We start from the raw sequence: 23,110 nt of genomic DNA, 5'->3' as shown, positions 1-23,110 counted from the left end.
GTTGTATTGGTAGACGCTATTTATGAAGATGCAATTAAATAATAAAAAAAGCTAATGGCTAATACCTTTATTTTGTCAAGGTAGAACTGAAATGCATCTTGCTGATGCAAGCTTTAAGCATTCTTGAAATGCTATCAGAGTATAATTGTTGTAATAGACACTGCTAGGAAAGTGCAGCAGGTACAGATATGGTTTCAGCAAATGAATAAACACTCTTTTTGTTAGGTTTTGAAAGAAAACCTACAGATGACTTTGTTTCCTGGCTTTCTGGAGTCATTTCTAGCCTCATTTCCCAGGGAACCAAGGCACGCTTAGTCACTGACTGTATCTGCCCTTCCTCGTCTAATAACTTCTGTTCCCAGAGAGATTTTAGAAGGAAATTTAAAATAAAAGGGTAAAGATCCCTAGTATAGCGAGGTTCTTGTAAGCACTGAGCTTTGTGAAAGGGTAAGTATCCAGTCAGTGGGCAGAACTGAAGGGCTTTATGCTTGTAGACATCAGAGAACCCTTGAGAGTAGGTGGGAAGAAAAGTACAGGATGCAGTTCAAGGAAAGTTTCAGCCTGGACTTTGTATTTTGCTGTGGTTCATTGGGTGCTGAGTTCTCACAGCACTGCTAGTCTGCTGTGTAGAAGAATGACCTGTATGCTTCCTGCAACCTCCAAATAGGACATCAGGAGAATTTAAGTGTTTGTGACCCTCTCTGTGCCGGGGTGAAGTTTGTACCTTGTGTGGTCAGGGAGCTTTCAATTTTTTCTTCATTATCCCATCTTATAATTTTTAGGAACTGCTCAATAATGTAGTCATGTTTAACATGTTATGGTTACAAACAAAAACATGAATGTATGTACTCATTTCTAATTAATTTATGTAATTATATTTTATAATCTAGGTGTTTGCAAAGCAGAACGTGGTACACCCCATTTACTGTCTGCTGTAGCTAATAAAAATAATAGAATGAAATAAATCTTAAAACTAACTTTAATTGTAACTATAGATTAGTTGTAAATTATATCTTTGTTATGTTTATTTTTAATTCTGCAGTGTTGCAGGTTTGTAGAGCATACCAATTAGTGTAGTTATGCAAAGTAATGATGAGTTAATTACTGTAAATGCTGAATGTTATTTCTGTGACAATTTAAAATACCGTACTGAGGTACGTTTTTAAATGTAGGACTAGAAATAAAGGGAAGAAAGGAAACAGTGACAATAATGAAGACTGGTTAGTGTTATAAAGAATTTTTTCAGTATTCAAATTGCTAATGTAGATTAGGTGATTAAAAATACATGAAGAAGAAAGGAGTATAACAATTAAGAATAAAAACTCAGCATCTGAGCTAGTAACATTATAAACGTGGACAGAAATGAGGTAAACCTGTGTATTTCACTATGCATTAATGTATAAGTTGAGAAAAGGCAATTTGACTGAATTAATCAGAAACTGATTACCACTGTAATGCGGCTTATGTTCACTCGGTGATGCTTCTCTTGCTCTGGAACTTATCTCATGCTGATTGGTGGCCTTCCATGTCAGTAGTGCTTCTCTGCTACCTAAGGCAGTAAGTGTTGTCAAGTTTGTTTTTGTGAATATGGTTAAAGAGTAGAAAATGCCTCTAGCTTAGAGTGTTTTATTTTCTGATCAACAGTAGTAAATCCTACCATTTTGAAATCTGTATAGTATACCTATGAGAAATGAGCTGATTCATGACGTTTCCTTGAGCATGTACACTGTAAGAGATATTAATAGCTTCCTTCAGCAGTGTCCCACTTAGAGTAACTTTGAAATGCAATATTTCATTCTGTCCTGGTTAAATTAACCTTACATTTTCCTGTGCAATGGCATGACTACCTAGAGAAAATTTTAAGTGTACTATGTACGGGGGGGGTGGGGGGGTGGGGGCAGAAATGTATCCAGCCTAGTATTTATACATTAAATATTTACTTTTCAATTGTTTGTGTCCCCGTTGAGTGCAGATTTGATAATGGAAACTGGTGCCATTCACTTCTCTGGTTACCTTTTTAAATAATGAGAGAAATATTAAAACTTCTGGAGTCAGTTCTGGTGATGTTAGCAGTAAGTGGGATTTTTATATGTAAAGTTCATACAATGGCAGCAGGAAAGTGTTCGGCTTCCAAAGAATGGTACAGTAAGGCAAAAGCTCTTCCATTCCATGGGGGAGTTTTTGGAGCCCTGTAAGGGTGAAAAAAACCAGTGCATAAACCTTGAAGTCCCAGACATTCAGGTTCATCTGTTTGGTCCTGTTATGGCAGAAATCATTACAAGTTTGATAGATATATTTATAAAGACTTGCTTTAATTTTTAAAGTACATCTATTCCAGCATTCCTCATTTCAAGCTCAGCTGTGGATCAAGATGAAAGAAAAATTAAATTGTATATTGAAGAGCTGTTAATTGAACTGCACTGCATTTAGCAAGGGAGCATCAGCTTCAGGCAGTCAATACTACAGAGAATTTTTAATGTACTGTATCACTAGATTGTCAGTTTGTATTGGAGAATGCAAACAGACTGCTTCGACTAGTGATGAAGCCCTGGAAACTTTTAAGTTGTTAAGGGGAGAAAATGTCATTTTGCTTTGATATGTTGTGACAAAGTTGTTGATAGAGCCAGGAGCAAAATTTTTTTTTAGGTGAATACTATTTGAATATCTTGCTATTGATAAATTCTGATTGCTTGGTATTTACTCTTTAAATGGGTAAAGAGTGTACACTGTTATTTTTGTTTTTTTTAATGGGAGTCAAACAAGTTCCACAGAATTCTTGAACTTGCACAAATGTTACTTTCCAATTTGAGCAGCTCTGAAAGTCTCATTTAAAAATATTAGTTCTCTCCAGATATAATTCTAAAAAATAGCATATCAAAAAGCCTTAGAAATGCTTTAGAAAAATGTTATCTCTCTTTCCTAAGGCAGTGTTAATTTCTTTTGTAGTTAATCTTTTGTGCTTGAATTTAGTACATTTATAGTTAAAGATTCTTTTAACAGCTAAATTATTTAAGCACGTCTTCTGGGATAATATGGTCTGTTTGGTGTTAAGTATGAAATACTTTTTATTTCATTTTCTTCACTGATAAAAATGAAATAACTAGAGGCATTTGTAGAACCAGAACAGATTTAGGGCTGTGGTGTTCAATTAAAGATGTACTATTCTAAGACACAACTTGCTAAAGTGGTCATACTTTGGGGTAAGATTCTTCTTACTTTTGGTGGTCATTACAAGGCTTAAAGTCCACCTTTAGAAAAACCATAGTGAGTCTGAAAAATGTTAATTATTTTTAGATGTCAGTCTCTGGACTTTTCTTTCCATACGTGGGCTAGGTCTCAAGTAAGTGGCAAACTTAAAAATGCCATATGTTGCTGGTGCATTGTCTTTTCATGGAGCAGAAAGGTCTGTCTTAGGGCTTGGGTTTAGTCGGGCCCATCTTAGTACCTCTGTGGCACCTGAGAAGATGGGAAGTGGCTTTTTTTTTTTGGCCAACACTCAAAAACTGCATAGTAGAAGAGAGTTTCATTCCAGTTGTGTGCAGGAAGGCAGTCTTCATTAGTGTGAAAACATGGATGACTTCAACTGACCTCATTTCCTCATGATATGGAAGTCTCACCAAAATGGTCTTCTGACCCCCAAAACAGAATAGAAGAGCAAATTTCACGATGTGTAAGTAGCTGACTTTGCTTCAGTAATCTGCGACTCTGTAGCCAAACTTTCTGCAGACATGAAAAGTATTTAAACAGATTTTATCCTGTACCTGCTCATGCTGGTAGGCTGATGTTGCTGAGGTCAGTATGGATATGCTATTAACTTACTGTTGCATTTTGCAAGTTTTTTGTTTCCTGTTAGTAAAGTCTTTGAATGATTTGTACCATCTGGAAAATTGCAAGAAGGATATTGCATGCTATGAACGTTCTGGTATTTTGTCTTCCACTTTTCAAAGGTTAGGGTCTAGGTCAAAGGTGTGTATTTTATTTAAAGAGCATCCTGTAAATATTTGAAGTCATGTGCTACTAACTTCATTTCCGAGAAAGATTATGATTACTGAAGTCCTAGACTTAAAAACTGTATGGTAATAATATTTCATACTAGAGACTAAAATTTTAATATCTAATTTTTTTTTTTAATTTAATTCTAAATTAATATGCTGTATGATTATTATTTTGGATATTTGCTCTAAACAGTAATGTCCAGCAACATATTCAGTGATTTTGCTACATTTGTGTGAGACTGTATTTGACAATGTGAGTACATACAGTAACGTTTAAGAACCCTTTATATGACAGCTTGACCGAGTAATGAAAAGAATTCTCTGAAGCTTTGGTAAATGCCATAAATTAGCGGTCAGCTTGAATTTGTGCAGAAATTAGCTAAAATTCTTCAATTTTATTTATATGTAGGAAAATCTTGTATGTTCTGCATACCATGCAGTTGTCTTAATACAAAAGCCTAATTCCGAGAGCCATTGTAAGAGAAATAATGTAGGTTACATGAGTAAATCCATTAATGCAGTTGAAGATGTACTTAGTAAGAAAAAAAAGCAATTGAAATGACCAACAATAGCAGGTCTCCGTAAGGTGTTTTGTTTTATTCTTGAAAGAATTGAAGCTTTCTGTTGACCTTTATTTGAAGAAAAGCTAAGGTGGGTGGCTTCTCTGTGACTCCAAGGTAGTTAAAGTTTAAATGTTAATAGGCTTTGAAAAGATGCGTGTGCATAGGTTTGGTTTTTTTTAGTCTACTAGGTAATCTGTGCAAACTCCTAATCTGTAGGCAGTCTGATTAAAAAAATTGCATATTAGATGTTTCTTTATGCGCTGTGTAGCTGCATGAGGCAATATCTTTAAAATGTAAAAAAGCCTGCAAAATGCACAGTCTGATAACAACAACAAATCTAATCTAAAGTGACAACTGGGAGACTTTCCCAGACGTTTTTCTCTTTAATGTAACATGACTTTAAATTGATGCAGCCCCACAGTGATTGAAAAACTCTCAGAGCTTGTCTCCCATGATTACATTTCTGATCTGTACAACTTAATTTTTTAACTCGGTGAATCTCACTTTTGCGAATGAGTAGTTTGTTTATGTTTTAAGAGGGTGAGTTTCACTGATGGAAAAGCAATGGAACTATAATACTGCAAAAAGTAATATCCTGATAGCGATCCTGTTCAACAATACAGATCCGTTCTTTATCTGAATGATATAGAAGTCGTCTGGTGGATAAGGTGCTGTATTGAGTGCTGGTTTATTCTTATCTAGTGAATTTAGTGTTAAAGTAACATGAATTAAGAGTAGACAAACTTTAGTTAACATTCCCCCCTATAAAAATACCTTTGTTAAAGCATTTTAAATCTGCTTAAGGTTCTTATTATCTTGAAAATGGGTTCAATTTTTTTTTTTTTTTTTAGTTTTACTGAAACAGGATATCTGTTATGGCACTTTAAGCAAACAAACAAATTCTATTAAGGTTCCTGAGAAACTTCATTGTGAAACAAGTCACCTCAAATTTAATAATGAACTGAAACAGTACATGTCCGTGATTGATATAGTGTTCTAGAAAGAGAAGATATGAAGAATAAAATTACAATATTTTTTATAGTTATCACATGGTTGTATCTGAAGCTGTAGCTGTAGATTAGCATTGGAGTTTCTGGTTGTAATGTAACTGATAGTAAATTTTAAGTTAACAGACCCACTTTCCAAATGGGAGAGGAGCACAGCTCCTTTAATCAAGGATACTTTCGTACATCCTCCTCTCCATAATTACGCCAAGTCTCAGCCTCTGAACTACTGGGATGGTCCAGTGCTAGGTAGATAACCGAGGCTGTCAAATGGGAAGGGAGTGAAGCATTCACAATTGGAATGTGAGCAAGTAATAGTTTCTGGAGCTGAAAGGAGTGGAGGAAGGTGAAGGAGGCAGCAAATATCACTAGTAATGTGGAATGGACAGATAAGCAAGTTAAAACACTTATTTGATACTGGCCACAGTTTTGTTTAGAATATAGTTGGAAAACAAAGAATTGGTTTGTAACTTTCAAAATCAAATGAATTGTTGAAAATTGTATTTTTTGTGGGGATAAGCCTTATTGTATTCTAGCTTTCTCTTCTCTTGATATTTTTATAGTACACAAGTAAATAAATTTTCATTTACATTTTCATTGTCCTTTTAAAATATTACAGTCTGAGTAATAATATATTTAAAGCAATACTTTGTAATACTTATAACTGCTTCTGAGGCTGCCTTCTAGATCTACATGCAGAAAAAAATGGTCATGTGTAAGAAGAAATGTCCTGTGGTCAGCTTTGTAAGACGAATTCTAAAAATCTGGTCTTTATTCCTGTATCGCTACTCAGAAATGCAGAAAATGATACCCATGGGTAGGTGAAGTGATTGGTTGATATCAGCTGGAAATAAAAAGAAAGAAATGTCTTTGAAATATAGTAGCTGTGGTTTATATCAGTGATGCTCCATAGCGTGTTGTACTTTTGAGATGGTGCCTGATTTATGCCAGAGTAGAACAGTCAGGGCTTCAGAAAACCTTGGATTTAATCCATAAAATGGTGGACAATAAGCAGGATAGGTAGTAGGTGCAATAGATAATCATTCTTGAAGGAGAAAGCAGTGAGGTCGATTTTGTAGTCCTTAGAAATATTTCACCTGCCTTGATTAAAGATAATAATGCTCTGGAAGTGATGGAGTAAAAGAATGGAATAAAAATTATATTAAAATGTAAAATTTTTGCGACATCACAATAGAACATAAGCGAGATGAAAATAGATCAGCAATTTAAGATATCTAATATTACCCTTTCCATAAACAAGCATTTTATTTCATGCTTTCGTTGTTTGCACACAAAACTGTTCTGTGATCTACGTCTCAGAGTCTATCTCATGGTGATGATGCTGATTTCAATCCCTTCTAATCCTTCCTCTAGTTTAGTTTGCGTAACCTAATAATAAGAGTATTATTTCACTGTACATCTACACTTAATTTTAAAAGCTCAGAGCCAGTAGGAAGGTGGTTGTTTTTCCAACATAGTCAACTCATTGGCCAATATAAACATGAGTCTAGAGACTTCTGACAGGTGCCCACAAAACCCCTGGAAGTTATACACATGCAAACATGACAGAAAGGATATTTGTATTTATTTCAGGCTAGTCAAGCTACTTGATCTGTTCAGCTGTATAAACCTAATATCTATAAGTCTTAAGAAATCTGTTACCAAAAAAAAATGAAGTTTTGGTTGTAAGAATATAGTGAAAACTTTGCTGCCTGGTGAATAATTTTTCAGGATCGCTATTTCTTTATAAGGAGAAATTAAATATTTACTGTTCCATTGTATTTAATTTGTTTGTAAGTTCAGACTATCTAGTATTTAAATTGTGACTTCTGATTTATTTAAGCATAACCTGTTCTTTTCATACTGCTAGTTTGTTAAAGGACCATTTTGGTATAAAAAAGGCTGGGGAATCAACACTGCATTTCAAGTAGCTCAACTGTGTGTTGGGATCCTGATCCAAATCATGTCCAGTTCAGTTATTTAGTCACTGGATTGGACTCATGAAGTCCTTTATGGAGTTGGAAGGGGTTTCTTTTTCTTGCAGTGGTGAACAGCACTGGAATTACTTGGAATATTTCTTTCATTCTCTTTCAATGCCAACTTCTATAGAAGCAAAATGGTCAGGGAATATGAATAATCACGATTTCCACCATTGCTTTTATTGCCAAGTCCCACACACATTAAAAGAACAATCTTGGCAGAGTTTCTGTGGCAAGTTGGTGCAGATTCCTGTGCACAGATTCTCCATCCAATCTTTCATTCTGTATTTAGCTGCCTGTGGGTTTTGATTTTTGAGACCTAACCTAACCCATCTTTACCAAGGTGACTGTGGGTTTATCTGGATTTGCCCCCCAGGATATTTTTAATTAGATATAAAGGAATGAATACATTACTTTAAATTATTTTGATGAAAGAATTCTTGCACTGTCATTAACAATGAGTTAAATGAGCTAAAACTTCCCTCTAGTTCCCTATCTTTTGATGAGGAAACAAAGCAGTTCTTTGCATGATTAAGATTTGTGGTATCATGCCTGAAATGAGAAGCCATAATATATGCTTTATAATTTGTGTAGGTTTTTTTTAACTCCTGCATGACCAGTCTTCTTTTTGTGGCTATTTTTACAGCTGGTTTTGTCATGTTTTCCTTTGATTTCAGACGCTGACATCATAAGTTTACATCTATGCTGGCTTTGTTGGGTTTTTTTTCCCCTTTATTGCTAAGGAGGCTGATTGATTCCTTGGGCATCTCAGAGAGAATCGGCCTTGAAAATTCTTGAGGTTTTTGGAAAAACTCCAGATCTGGTTGGGTTTAGACCTGTTAGACTGAATATGAATTGTTGATAGTTATTGACGATTAAACCTTATCAAGGTGTGTGAAAACGTGGAAAACTGTAGAGCAACAAGCTAATCCCTTCGGTCATTTGAAGTGTGCCAGGAGTTCAGAAAGTTTATTTCTATGTAGTTTTACAGTATTTAACTCACATTGCAGTATAGCAGCAGCTTTAAGAATATATGCAGACAGCAGTTAAAGAAACAATAAAGGTTGTTTACTCTTGGAGAAAGATGATAATTGCAGTGAACAAGAAGAGATTTAGATTTTGTTGTTGATAGAGTTCTTGGCCAAATCTCAGAATAAATTGCTTTCTAACAACAGCATGTTTTGTGTTGTTGACTCCATAACTGTTTCTGATCTTCCTTGTTACACAACTCCTTGCAGAGGTTAGGCAAAAGAAGGGCCCATGACAAAGAGTCAAATGCCAAAAAGTTATCAGACAGTCTTTAATATCTTGAGGCTTTAAAAAAGAAAAATGTAGTCATTTGCCTTATGGATTTAGATACATCTCAGTTTTAAATTCTGCCTTGCAACCAGGAAGAATCATTAAATATTGCTAGAATTGGTATTCTCAGAAAAGTTGCAGATGCATTATTGCATCCATCATTTTGTGAATGGAAATTGATTTCTGTATCTTGGAGCACTGGACCCATACTGCATCATTTTGAATGGCTACTTTGGAACATGTAAAGCAGAACATCTGAGTTATTGTGTCTGGGATCAGTGGGTTGTTGACATGGGATATTTTCCTGTTGGCTTTAATTCAGTCTGAGCACAATAAAAGGTTGCATAATTGGCTTAAACTGCAAGGCTGAAGATGGCAGGTTTTTAAAATATTGGTAACACAAACTGTAGCACTAACTTAAGAGTAGCAAAGGTGCATATTCTGCTAAATAAACTTCAGTAATTACTTTAGGGGGTTTTCCTCTGCAACATTGTAATTTTTCTAGATTATATCCTTCACAGACTGCTGACCACAGTGACAGTTCTGCTGTTCTTGTATAAAATAACTCACACATGTGTGCACCTGGTCTTCGTTACTGTTACATTGCATATATGGTTATGGCAGAATGGGAGATTTTCTTTTCTCGTTTCTGCTGATGACTCCTTGTTTCAGGTACAGCACTTTATAAATACATAGTTCGTTAAATATCAGTATCCATTAAACAGCACTAACAGGCAAAAGGACTGTACAAAACATTCACATTGTGTTTGTAACAAGATTTATGCTAAAATGGTAAAACAACCCCACGAAGCCAAGCAAGTCTACTTTAACTTTTTTGAACTGTCAACATATTCATTTCCCCTACTGTGGCAAACATATTTGCAATAACAAAGCAAAATCAAGTAACAAGAAAACCTTTGAAAAACAGTGTCCGTCTAAGGCACTGACTAGACCAGAGAAACACTGAAAAACCTGACTTTTTAAAGTGTTAGCATTGAAAATATAATTAGAGATATGTTGATTAAGATCCATTGTGTGTTCACCGCCCTGTGTTAGTATACTGAGGGTAATTTCGCCCTCTGAATTTTGAAATCTTTATTCTCATTGGTTTTGTTTTTCTTGCAAACGTTTTTGCTAGAGGTGTGTGATTCTGCAAAGTTACTTCTAAACCTCCAGCTTAATGTCTGACTGACACACAACAGTATTGGTGGGAGGCTGGCTGGTTGGCTCAAGGCAAGGAAATGTGGAGGCCTTTTCTTATCTCTGAAGGGATGACAGCAGTATCTGAATTGACGTGGGATGACTGTCAAACGCCATCTCTTACAGAGATGATATGTGACTACAGCACCAGAAGCTAGTAGGGTTTGGACTGTAACTTGAAAGAGTCGTAGGTTTGTTGCTCATTTCAGGAAGCGCAATATGCTTGAGCTGGGATTTCTGTGTGTCACCACGAGATGTCACTATTTTGTTATGAAAAAGTCTATCCAATGGCATGAATATCTGGAAAATAAATTACATAGCCCTAAAGGGTGAAAATTTAGGAATTTAAGGAAAAGAACTCTTGAATGTCTTCAGTTGGACCATGGAGCTACTTAAATATGTGCAACATACTGATATTAACATCACTATTTCCACATTTATTTTTAGTTTTCCAAGCTGGAAGGACTGTAGCAAGTTTTAGCTCATCTATAGGTTAGTGAATATTTGGGCTTGTAAAATGGCAGCTGAGAGGGAAAATCCTTTGTTATAATATTATTTACAAAATTAGAAGATATCTGACTATCTGTGTCATATTGCCTTGTGGAGAGTAGAGTATTGAGCTACCCAATGCCTGTTGGTCACACTCCCTGCTGACACAGAGCAATAGTGACATCCTGTGGGAAAGGTTCAAAAAGGAGACAAACAGAAGCTTACTTCTGTAGTCATCCTGGATTCTGCTTGGATTTATCCATGTCATCTTTCTATTTTTTTAAGCCTGTGTCTCAAAAGTAAATTAGTATTCCTCCTGAACCATGATTAGAGCATTGCAGCTTTCCGTGCTTTATCTGACACTATTTTGGGGGATAGAATTAATGATTTGTGTAACAGGAGTGTTTGTGTTTTATTTTGATCCTAACTTAAAGTTTTGAAATATTAATACAATTTTTCAATTATATGGATTCCTAATATGCTAGGATATTTTACATGTCTATTTTCCTCTAAAGATAACACTTAGGTTTTAGTATAACTGTAAACGAGGTTCAAGTAATTTATTTCAATACCTTTAGCTGCTATTGTTTATATCAAAATCTATGAGAAATAACTTTCCTTTTTTTTTTTTTTTTTTGGACACCCCTCCCCCCCCCCAAAAAAAAAACAACTCCACAACAAAAGAACTAAATTTAATAAAAATGTGGGCTCTACAGTACCTTAAAATCTAATTCTGATAACAGAAATAATGCCTGAGATTCCTGTATTTCAAGCTATACATAGAATTATATACTATACCTTATCAAATTGCAAAAAAAAAAAAAAAAATTAAAAAAATAAAGGAATTTGATGTTATTGGAATGATAAAGCTTTGTCTGCTGAGTAACAGTGGTGCCTCTAATTCATTTCTTCCTTGAATCTTTACTGTTTTTTTAAATGCATGGAATGAAAGAATCTCCGATAATTTTAAAGGGAGAATTATTTACACCTTGTATTGTAATTCACTGCAAGTCTTCCAGTAAGAAATATGAAACTGTTTCTGGGATTTTTCTGAACACTTTTTCCTGGTTTAAAAATAGAGAAAATTACAGCACTATCCCCATGTGGAAGGATTATTTGCACATCTATCTAAGGTTTGTTTCTCTTGTGTGGTTATCAGCATCTTTCATTGTGCTTGCTGAAAAAGGACCAGATGATAAGTAACGCCTTGCAAGATTAACTTTGTCTTGGTAGTCATTAAACAGTGTGAATTTTTACAAAGTGGCTGCTTGGGATACTGAGAAAGAAAGAGAAAAAAATGAGGAGGAGTGTTGGGGTAGTTGGTTGAATGTATAGTATCTAGAATAGACTTGGGTTACTGGCAACAAGTGTGATGGAACAGTTGGTGAACAGAAGCATAATAAATAGCTATCAGTAGGTAAACTGACACCTCTGATGTTGTCCAAAATTGTATTCAGGCAGCATTCATAAACCAGTTAAAGTAGAGGTATCACTCTTTTTAAGCAAGTTAAATTACTACTAAAATAATTACTGAGGGAAAGTACCCTTTGTTTTCTAACTGAAGAACATGTGAAGACCATGCAGTCAGTGTGTCCTTCCTAACACTTTGCAGTGATGTTGACAAAGCTAATTTAAAACAAAACTGCTAAATTTAGTTGTAGCCATTTTTCGGCGGGGGGGGGTGGGGGGGTGGGGGGATGGTGTTAAATATGTCATTAACTTCAAAGGAGTTAAGTGAAGGATTCTTTCCATATGCATGTGAAGGACTATAAAAGTGATTGGCAAGTTAAATTAAATTTTGAATATTTTTGTGTAATCACCGTTAATTTGGTTTTGCAGCCCATTCCTGGCAGATATCTGTGGGAACCAGATGGCTAAGTTGTGTTGACTGGAAGCAGATTTTCAGATGCTTTTTACAGAAGCAATCTGTAATTGATTTTCTGGCAGACTAAGAGTTACTCATGAGACATGTTTTGTTTTGCTCCTCTGTTTAAAAAAGTATAGTGTGTTGTGCAGCTGCACTTTAGGTTTTGAATCTGCAAATAACATCAGTTGTGATGGGCATCTGTTTGTTGGTATAATACTTGAATACTTGAGAAAGATTTAAAAATCAGCAAGAAGTAGCAGTAATGAGTCAAATCCTAAAGCTTCTGCTCAGATTTATGAAACATTTTTATTGAATTTTCTGTTTAAATTGATAGAATTTTAGTCTCTGAAGACTTAGCCTTCTGCATTTTAACTGATTAAATGTGATTATGCTTGCAGTGCGACTCTGATCTTCTCATGCCTTTTTTTGTTGTTGCTCTGGATTTTATCAGAATGCTTTTTCTTTTGCATATAAAACCAGTTCAAATTAATCTTATTGTTCAAAGTTGTCTTTGAGCACTTCTGCAGAAGGAAATACCGAAGCTGAAACTTTCTGGACTTCATGACTGCTGAAGGTTACATGGATTCAAAAGCAATTAGATTAATGAAATGAAATTTATTAAATTGTTAGACACCAAGGTACTATCTCTGATTCTGGATGTCCTGAGCTTAAAACTTCAAGTTAGAGAGTAGGAGAGTATCCCAAGGCAGTGTCATATTTTTGTATTCTTCCTTAGGCATTAGACAGCGAGAACTCTGCTTCTGTTAATATATGGGTATAGTCTTTAATTATATATGATGTATTTATTTTTGCCTCAGGATTTCTGTCATAGCTTGTGCAGGCACGATTTGAAAATGGCAGCCTGTGTCATGGTAGTGAGGATGTGTTAGTAGTAGGATGGGTGACTATGTGAGGTCCGTCTAGTGCTTGTCTTACTCCCACTTGAACACTTAAGTTTTCCATATTACAACCAAATTTTCTTCTTCCCCAATGGATTTAACCTGCAAAGATGGTATGGAGAGAATTGGTTTTCTTATGGAGAATCACAGAAAGTTTTGAATTTATTTAATTTAATTTACGTTCTAATTACAATCAGAAAAAAAACCTTAAAAGAAAACAGTTGTTTAAAACAAATCTAATTTTTGTTTTGTTTTCTGGTTCTTTTCTCCTAAGATGATTGTGGGAATGTGTGGGCCAGGAAATAGTCCTCCTTGTCTTTCTTGTGAGAAACCTGTCAAATGTTCGTAAAAACATGCCAAGCACTGTAAGTGTTTAGCAGGAAATGTGTATGTTTTTCTGTATAGTGTATTAATGGGTGTGAAGAGCTAGAACAAGTATGGAGCTATGGAGAAGAAAATATATTTGAAAAAGAATATATACAACCCCAGAACCCCGTATTCTGTGAGTACTAATGTGAGTTGGCTGCTTTTTGTGCTGAAAGACATCAGTGTCTTTTGCAGTTAGAACTGGGGGCTCAATAATTGCTCTGACTTCAGTGATGAAAATCTGATAGCTTCTTGTGTCATTGTAAATCTGCTGGTTAAGTTTCAAAGGTATTTGAAGTTTCATTATATTTAGCTTGTGTCAGTAAACTATTTTTTGCTTTATTGTAGGTGAAATTATTCATTCAGAGGTTAACTTCAGTTTTATTAGATTATTTGTTATGAAAGATGACCCCAGATTTCAAAACTTCATAAAGTATAATTTTGTGTACTGTTCCCAGCAGCGGTTTAAATTAAAAGCTGATGAGGTCTTGTAGATGTAACTTAAACATTTTTGCATTATTTTTAACTTAGTTGAAAGTTGATATACTGTCTTTGTGACCTGGTTGCTGTAAAAAGCTACATTCTTTGGCAAATATTAACCACTGTGGGTGGTCTAAACAGATATTCAGATAACAAGGAACAAGCGTTGCTTTGGTTAAGGACATCTCTCTCCACACGTTTCCTAAGCTATAATGAATATTTTTATTAGTGTTTTCACAAAGCACTGCAAAGTTCCAGTAAAAATACAGTGCAAATCCATTTGTAAGCAAAGCATTTAGCATTAAATAGTCCTTTAAATTCTGGTTTTTATTGTAGTGAACATTGTATTCTTTATTTTCAAAGCAATAGAGTCTAAACCTTTAAGGTAATTTAGTTCTTCATGTTTGAGGTGTGCTGTTTATAGAAAACTTTCTTTTCCTGGTATCAGTGAAATATAAAATCTTTAGAAATGTATAATCTTTATATCTCTGCAGAACATGCTGGTTTTTTTTTTTTTTGGAAATGACATTTAATCTCTGAAGTCATTGCCTGTATCAGGAATTGCAGCTATGCTGAGCATTGACGTTAATGGTTCTAATGTAGATAATTCTTTAAGTGAATACCTTGGAAGGGTTTGACTCAGGGGAGAATATTTTATTGGTACTACCCGTATGAACTAGGGCAATATGGGTAGTTGCAATATTAGTAACAATTCTACATGGTACTATTTATGACTTTTAAAAGAAGATGGGTTTTATTTTTAAATGTACAAAGGCTCTTGATATTGCTTATAGTTTCTACTGGAGTGCAGACAAATTGTTTTTTAGTGTCTTGTGTGTCATCATCTCCAAGCAAATGGGTTTCAGAAACCTTAATTTCATAATTTGTTTCAAAGTTGTAGCTATAGATCAAGTTTAAGAAACATAATGCTTGTACTCAATGTACTCTAAATTTTTCCTCTGTCTCCCTTCCTAGCATTTCAGGTACTTTTTTTTTCTTTTCTTTTTTTTTCTTTTTTTAAATTAGCATAGGTGTCTTCTCCCCACTTTTAATTTAGCATCGCTTTTGCCTGAGCTGCAAGCAAAACGTAAGATACCTGATAATATTATGTTGCATTGCAGATTAAAATTTGGTCTTCAAGGCAGAATAACCTTACCCTTTCCTGATATGGTTTATCTTTGTCTCCCATGTATTTTTTTATCTGTTAATTTGACAAAAAATTTTTATTTGCTTTCTCCGTTGTCCTCTGTATGTGACGCGCTAAATACTGCTAGAGTGTAAAGCTACACGTGTTCCTAGGTAGATGATGTTAAATGAGAAGAGGAACAAAGAGATTTTAATATTAAAATACCCTAAGTCTATGACATCAAAATCTGTATTAGAATTAAGAGTTCTTTAGTAATCATTGGAAAGACTAGTTACTCAGTAGATTTGGAAATCAGCAATTTACAGAAATGTTTGTATTAAATAGAGCTGCTGAGCACAAGGTGCACGCATTTAAGATCTTTTGGCCTTCTTGTTTGCAAGGTGTTGAGAAGAGAAAGTCTTTGTTCAAACTCACGAAGTTGTGTGAGTGGGTAAATGATAGGATGCAGGGCTTTGCCTATGAGGAAATCAACTTGGGAGCCTCTGTGGAAGAAGCTGGGCTTAAAATTTATGGAAGGAGAATTAATAGGAAACTGTTGATAGAGTAGAGGTTGTCCTGAAAGAGTACGGAAGGTCAAGCATGGGGAAGCAAAAACCCATCATGGAATACGAAAAATACACTGAAGATGTAAAGAGAGATTGCGTGAGCAAGATTAGAGCAGAAGAGGCAAGAATGGGAAGATCGTCCATTTTCCATGTGTAAAGGAAACTTAGATGTGATTTTTGAAAATGTATTTTGCTTTCTGTTGATTCTCCCTACTTTTCTTGCGTTCAAGAATGAAAAAAGTTTGACATCTGCCCATCCCCATCTCTCACAGTCAGATTTGTTTTGGCTTCTGCTGTTTACCCCATTTCCAGAATTGCAAACAGGATTTAAAGTTTTTAGCCCAACCTCGAAACCATACAGGAAGCATTTGCTTCTCTAGTGAACGCTGTCACTGAGAGAATGCATTGCAATCTTTCCTGAGGGAAATAACACCTGTCAATATTAGCAATATTTTTTTGCATCCTGTTCTGTTTAGGTTAGCAAGAAAATGGTTGTGATTTAATTGCATGTTCTTATCAGACAACTCCTTTTGACTGGTTACGAATGTTTTTTTAACTAATCCATAAAGTGCATCACATATTCTTATTATCTTGCACTGCTGAATTTTAAGGTTGAGATGCACAGTAGTCAGTTCTTTTAGCAGAATGTTATGTAATGCTCTTGTCTGAGAATAAATGTGCAGGTTTTGGGGGGCTTTCTATTAATAATGTGAAAATGTATCAAATTAAACCTATTTAATTTTCTTAGAATAGGAATATTTGTAGTAGCAGAATCAGAGAAGAAAGCTGGTCATAAAATACGAGGTAGTAGTTTATGAAATGACTCTTTTGTGATTGCTGAAATCACTTTAATTTGATAGTGATTTTAGTAGAAACAGAATTGGGATCTCTAAGAGTGGGGCTTATGCACTGCTATTTTAAATGTCCTTTTCTGTGTGCAATGTTGAATAAAAAAGGAAAATGAAGACTCCTTGAATCTGCATAAAAAATTTGACAGGTCATGGTGGAATGTTCATTGTCTGCTTTGGCTTATTCAAAAATCACAGCAAACCAAAAATACTTTAAAGGTGGTGACCTGCAGGTGATTTACCTAATTTGATCTATGATATTTACAGCAGGAAGAGCACATCTCATAACTACTTTACCAAATTTCAAATTATGTAGCTTAGGGAGAGTACACAGGTACCTGAAGGTGTAAGCTGTATTTGTCTGCTTTCTATTCTTAAAGGATATACAGAGTTACAGCCTACATATGTTTGTCAGAGTGATTAATGGCTTGTATCCATACATTAGAACTGAGAGTATTAAGATTTATATCTTTTTGTTTTGAAAAGCAACAGCAAGCCCATAAATGCATGCTAAATGTACTCCATCTGATGAGCATGTGACCTATAGTGGACATTTACAGTAAATGGCTAAAGCCATTTAGAGGTTTGTTTTTTTTTTTTTTTAAGCTATTAAATACACTTTAAAATATCATAAGATGTCATGAAGCATGTAGATAAAGCTGATATTTATCAGACACTTTAATATCAGAAAAGGTCTTGCCTTTGTACCTGTTTCTTTTTTGGTTTCTGAACTGAAGAATGCGTTACCAATGGTACAAAAAATAGAGGTAGTGAAGGTCCAAAACTTTTCATAATGTTTATTTATATAGTTTATTCAAAGTCCCATAAAATTGGCTGGCCCTAAGCACTGGTTAATCTTCCCTTGATTACAAGGTCCTCTGTATTCATTACACCTATTCATAGATTCTCTTTTTACTGAGATATTCTGGGGTTTTGGGCTTTTTTTCCTATTCTGTCATGTAACAATGGTGAGAAAACTCTTGTCCAGTAGAAGCAATAGTGGATCCATCACTGGATTTTAGTTACATCTGGGTGACCTTACATGCATCAGCACCATGCAGTTGTGGTCAAGAGCAGATGCATCCATGGCTTAAATCTGCAGTTTGTATGAACACTAATAGGTTCAATTCACATGTGTATGCTTTTGTGTTTGAGGAGGAGATAGGTCAAACACATGGCCATAACTGGTGTATTGAACTGTGATTTTGAACCTTCAGGATTTTATTTCTGGAATGGATACAAACCTGTTCATGAAAAATATTTGTAAAAGACATGGAAGATGTAATTTATTAGCTGTCCTACCCAGCCAGCCAAATAATACTGCTTATATATACAGCACTCATTCTCAGTAGAAATCCTAGATTACTTTAGCATGCTTGGGGAATGTAGTTTTGTGTGCTTTTTTTTTTCTTTCCATTTTTTTTTTCCTTGTACAGGTTTGTGAAAAATTGTCAACCAAATACTTTTCTAAGCAGTTGGTTTAAAGATTTGTTGAAATGTTGTTTGTTGATAATCTAGCGATATTTTCCAATACTTTTGATGGATTTAAATACATCTAAACTGACAGTGAATGAGCTGTATGAGAATCTTTTAATGATACAAGGGGGTATTGAATGACGGCAGACTTTTGTAGCATCTCTGAACAGTACAAATTGCTAACATGTTCACATTTCTGTAAGGAGTACACGCTTAAGGCCCAGTGGGGTTAAGAACGTTGTTTACTCTACTCTTGACTCCTGCAATATAACAATAAAAAAGTGATTAAAATTTAAGTAGTCATGAGAGATTTTCACTATATCTAATTTCTCGAATGCTAGTGTGCATTAAAACTGGATCATTGCATAATACTGTTGTGGTAAGTATGACTGAATTACCTTGTTTAGCAACCAATAGAAATAAGAACAGTAATTTTTTGATAAGTAGTCTTGTCCAAATGTGCTGAGTTCAATGATTGTTTAGCATTAAGGTTGTGTTAATTGCTTCCTCTGTAGGTTATATTAATAATAGAGATATTAATAAACCTCTATTTTGCAGTAGTTAACATACCATGAAAATCTTTTGCAAGACAAAATTTGGTATCTAGTTTCTCACATCAGAAAGCATTTTCAGCTTCTGTTTTGGGTAGGTAATTATTTAAGTAAATTTCACAATGAAAGGAAGAGAGAGGCAATCTTTTTTCAGTGTCTTTGCTTTCATAATGGAAAGAAAGGTATATATTTTAAAGCTGGCACCTGCTGATATGATCTAGATGTTCTTGGTATTAATATTATTTTACTATATCAAGAATATGAACACTTTTGAAAATGTACTGCTGTAAATATTCTGTTCAGTATAATTGAGTCTGGATTGAACTTACTTTTCTAATTATAATAAGTACTATCATCTTGTATATTCACACTATGCTAACTAAGAAACTGTCATTTTAATTTACAGTAAGATAATACAGTATCATCCCTGCTGTCAGATAAAAAGATTTTTGAGGGTAGGTGATAGCTATGGATTCACATAACAATTGGTACAATTAATATGTGTCCAGTAGAATGGAAGTTTAAATTGTGGAAAAAAATGAGAGGGAAAGGTATTTCAGGAATGACATCGTTTAAAAGATAAAACAAACCTGCATGTGGCTCCAGCATAATAGTATGTGGTAGCTACTGGGGCTCCACAGATTCCCATGATGAGCTTCCCTTAAGCTCTCTTCATGGTACAAAGTGTGAGGGCATGCAATGAAGACATACTTCAATGGGTTTTAAGCTGAATTAAAGATGTGTATATATCATGTATGCATAGCAGTGTGGGATCCGGTGGGGGCTGCAGAATGTGCATGGCACCCTGGAAGTTTGGGTAGCTAGCTTGCATTGGTGTGCTGAGTCTGTTGTTACTAGGTTAAAGGTGGTTCAGGAATATGGCTACAGAAACTGAAAGAATGAAGAAGAAATTATCTTTTTTTTGCAGCTGAATCCAAAGGAAGCAGTGATGGCCATCTGCTTCTTGTAGGTGACTGGACTGTTTTATCTGCTGTCTGGTTTAAGTGAAGTAAAGGTGCTGTGAAGGAATTTGTCAGGAGTCCTACTGGGCAGAAAGCCACAGACTCCCCAGCTTTTATTTGGACACCAGAAGTAGCATGCATGGTATCACTATTATTAGCAGCATGCACTTCGGAACACTGGGCAAACTCTGCCAGCAGAGGTGGATCCTATGCCCCGTACATCTTGAGCCCTAAAACAAGGCTAGGAACATGGTTGCAGCTCATTGCAGGCTCAAAACAAATTAGGCCTGGAAATAAGCTGCTTCATGTGTACCACCTTTTAGCTGTACTTTCAACAATTTGTTTCTGTTGTTTTCCCCCCAAATTAGCTAAACCTCAGCAGCAGAGCTGAGGTATTACCACATGCAGAATGAGCTACAGTTGAGTGGTTGGGATATATTCCTGTGGGTTCTGCAGGTTATGTTAGCCCCTCAGGTTGAGGAGAGAAATAAACTCATATCCCTTATTTTCTGAGTATTTTAAGCATGATTTGGGAATGAGATTAGCTCATGAAAATGTTACAGTATAGAAATATATTCTGACTTCAAGTCAGATTTAGTGGTACCTTAAGGATGGCATTGCTTAGTCCTCAGAGGAGATGGTGCTGTCTACCTATAGGTCCTTTTATCTCCAGTCTTCTGGCGTGCTATAACTGTTCAGCCTTGGACTTTGAAGTGTGCCCCTTTCATTCAAGTGTGTGCATGGTTGCAGTTATCTGGGAAGCCATCAAGTTCTCCTATGTAAGTGCTGTGGAATTATAAGCATATAATACACATTCTTAAACCTCAGTACACAATAACATCTCTTCACTGACCAGATTGTGTATTCAGCTAAATGTTGAATGTAGTAGAATTCAGCATTTCTTAATATCAGCTGTTTGCCTGCATATACTCCATATGCCTGGTCATCCTCTATTTTTCCACATTTTCTTTTGGAAGAGAGGTGAAGGGTGGTAGAATATATGCAGAGGCATCCTGTGCAGTAACTTGTACTAATTTTTTTGATTCTTGAAAGCCTCCTTTAATGTTTGGAACTGAGCAGTGGAAGTGTGTGGGACAGCTTTATTTACTTAACAGCACTTTGCTTTACAAGTCTTTTGGATGTCTTTCCTCATCACCATGTTTACTGCTTGGTAAAGAAGAACTTCGTGTTCTCTTTCCCCAGGTCTCCTCAGCCCACAAAATATCAGTTCCTTTTCTGTTTTTGAATCTGCTTTTTCCCTGGTTTACGGCAGTTTGTTATATACTTTTGCATTGTGAGGAAGATGATTTAAAATATAAACAGATAACATTTAAACAATGCTTTTCTAACCTAATTCCATTTCACTTCATTAGTTTTGTCTCGTTATAATGTTCTTGCTGCTATTAGTATGTTAATTGTTTTTGTATTTGAAAAGCTTTCTGAACCAAGACTCAATCATCTGTGTATAAGAAGAATGTTTGAGTTTTGTTTTGTTGTGGCTTTTTGTTGTTCTTTCTTTTCTTTAAAGACTGAGTATCAAATACATCCGTTAAAAGCTGGGCATTGCAAAGACCTCAAACTAAGGACAGAATAGCAGAATCATTGAAACAATGATTTTAGGACAAGCTTGTTTGAGATTCTGTTCTAAAGGAGGGAGAAACACGCACTGAATGACTCAGTTAGTACCTGTTTTGTCAGATGTGTCAAACCAATGCAGATTGTGGCCATCTGAAACTGTTATTGAGTTTACATCTGGTAATTTTGCAGCATTTAAACCAGTGATGTGTCTTTGTGTGACACATGAAGTTAAATTGAAACAAATGGTATTGAAATGATAGGATAAATTTAAGATATTTTAAACTCAATGTTTTATAAATATATTTGCAAGTTTATCTTAGCAATGTCCCTAGATTAATGGAAACTGCTGTGATTTAATTTCTGTACCTGTCTTCTTATGCCCATCATGAAAGTGCGTGCTTCATGCTACTTAAAGGAGATGTTAGATGTAGAATTTGTCCTCTTTTCAATTTTGCAGGAAAAAGAGTTTCGTCTGAAATTGCAAATGTCTTCTATATACAACAACCGGAGACAAGAAGCAAAACATTCTGAATGTCTGCTGACATATTTGCATTTTTTCAATATTTTTAATAAAAATTCTCATAATACAAATACACCTGCTTCAAATGGTTATGCTACATAAGTGCTGAATATTTACCGCTCAGATGGATTTAATTACTCTCGATTGATAAAATCTGAAGCAAAATTAAGATACAATTGTACTATAAAGTGGCCTAGAACAACATTAGTTTGAAATATTCATTAACATAAGATAAAAGAGAAAACCTTTAGAGCCTGGAACACTTCTCTGAGGACACATGTGGCCACTGTATTCTGCATTAGTTTTGCTGATGGCACACTGTTAAACACAATGAGTTGTAAGAAGATAGGAAGAAATTTTTATTTTAGCCACTGATTTACAGTTCTGCAACGTGGAGATGTTTAACATGAGGATGCCTCCATTTGCAGATAAAATAGCATTATTTAAAATTGATTAGGAGCAATTCACAGCAGCCTGCCAAATTGCTAATGGAAGCCATTTGAATCAATTCTCTCATATAATTTAAATGCTATCTCACTGCATATAGTTTAACCAGGAAAGAATCCCAGCTTGCAGCCAGTAAAATTAATTATTTATTATTATTTTCATAAATATTTTCTTGGTCAAAAAAATGTAAAACCAAAATAAACGCTTATATACTGAAACTTTTTCAGTGTTTGTTTGCTTCAAGTGGCTAATTTGAGGAATGCCGTAGTATTATTTTTACTTACGTGTGTCAAAAAGCAGTTTTATCTACATGTCAGGTCTTTTTCTTACTTGATAGCTTTTTGTGGAGTGTGCATCTAAGGCTAAATTACAAATTGGATTCTGCTGTTAACTGGGGGGCTTATTCAGCAAAAATTATATATAGGCTTTCCTCAGAAGGTCGTGGAACCTGTCTTTGCTGAGGTGGTGAAGTGGGGAACTCCTTTTGGCCCCAGAATAACTTTTATACAGGTCTGCCTGGCTTTCCCAAGGGGGAGTTGTCTGAAGGTGGAGAATTCATCACGTGAGGTGTGGTGTTTGCGGTAACACTGTCATCCATCACTAAGAGATTGTTCTATATATGGGCTAATTTTATTGTTATTTCCTTGAAAATCAATGGAATTAAACTTGAGAACTAATGGTATATTGCCCTAGTTTAGAAATAAACATTGTGGAATTTGGCCATTATTGGCTGAGTTTTTGCACAGTCAGCACTATGTGGGAAGAATATCTTTTAATTTCATGCTTTGCCCACTCATCTATTGCACTGCCAAATGCAACCACTGTGATGCCAAATAACTGAAAATATAGATCACATGAAAATACAGAACAGCGTTGATGCTGCAGCAGCATAAGA

The 23,110-nt window shown here is 35.2% G+C and overlaps 1 protein-coding gene and 1 long non-coding RNA gene across 2 annotated transcripts in view; both read left to right on the top strand.

Moving 5' to 3' along the window:
• The window catches only part of WWOX (WW domain containing oxidoreductase), a 527,331-nt gene that overhangs the window by 43,286 nt on the left and 460,935 nt on the right, over positions 1-23,110 (top strand).
• LOC136006036 (uncharacterized) lies at positions 20,361-21,841 on the top strand. Its single transcript, XR_010608952.1, has 2 exons — positions 20,361-20,449; positions 21,706-21,841. It is a non-coding gene; the product is annotated as an uncharacterized LOC136006036 (long non-coding RNA).

Source organism: Lathamus discolor, chromosome Z, assembly GCF_037157495.1.
Source record: "Lathamus discolor isolate bLatDis1 chromosome Z, bLatDis1.hap1, whole genome shotgun sequence".
Lineage (NCBI taxonomy): Eukaryota > Metazoa > Chordata > Aves > Psittaciformes > Psittacidae > Lathamus > Lathamus discolor.
Note: the sequence above shows the minus strand (reverse complement) of the source record. Positions and strands in the feature narration are given on the sequence as shown.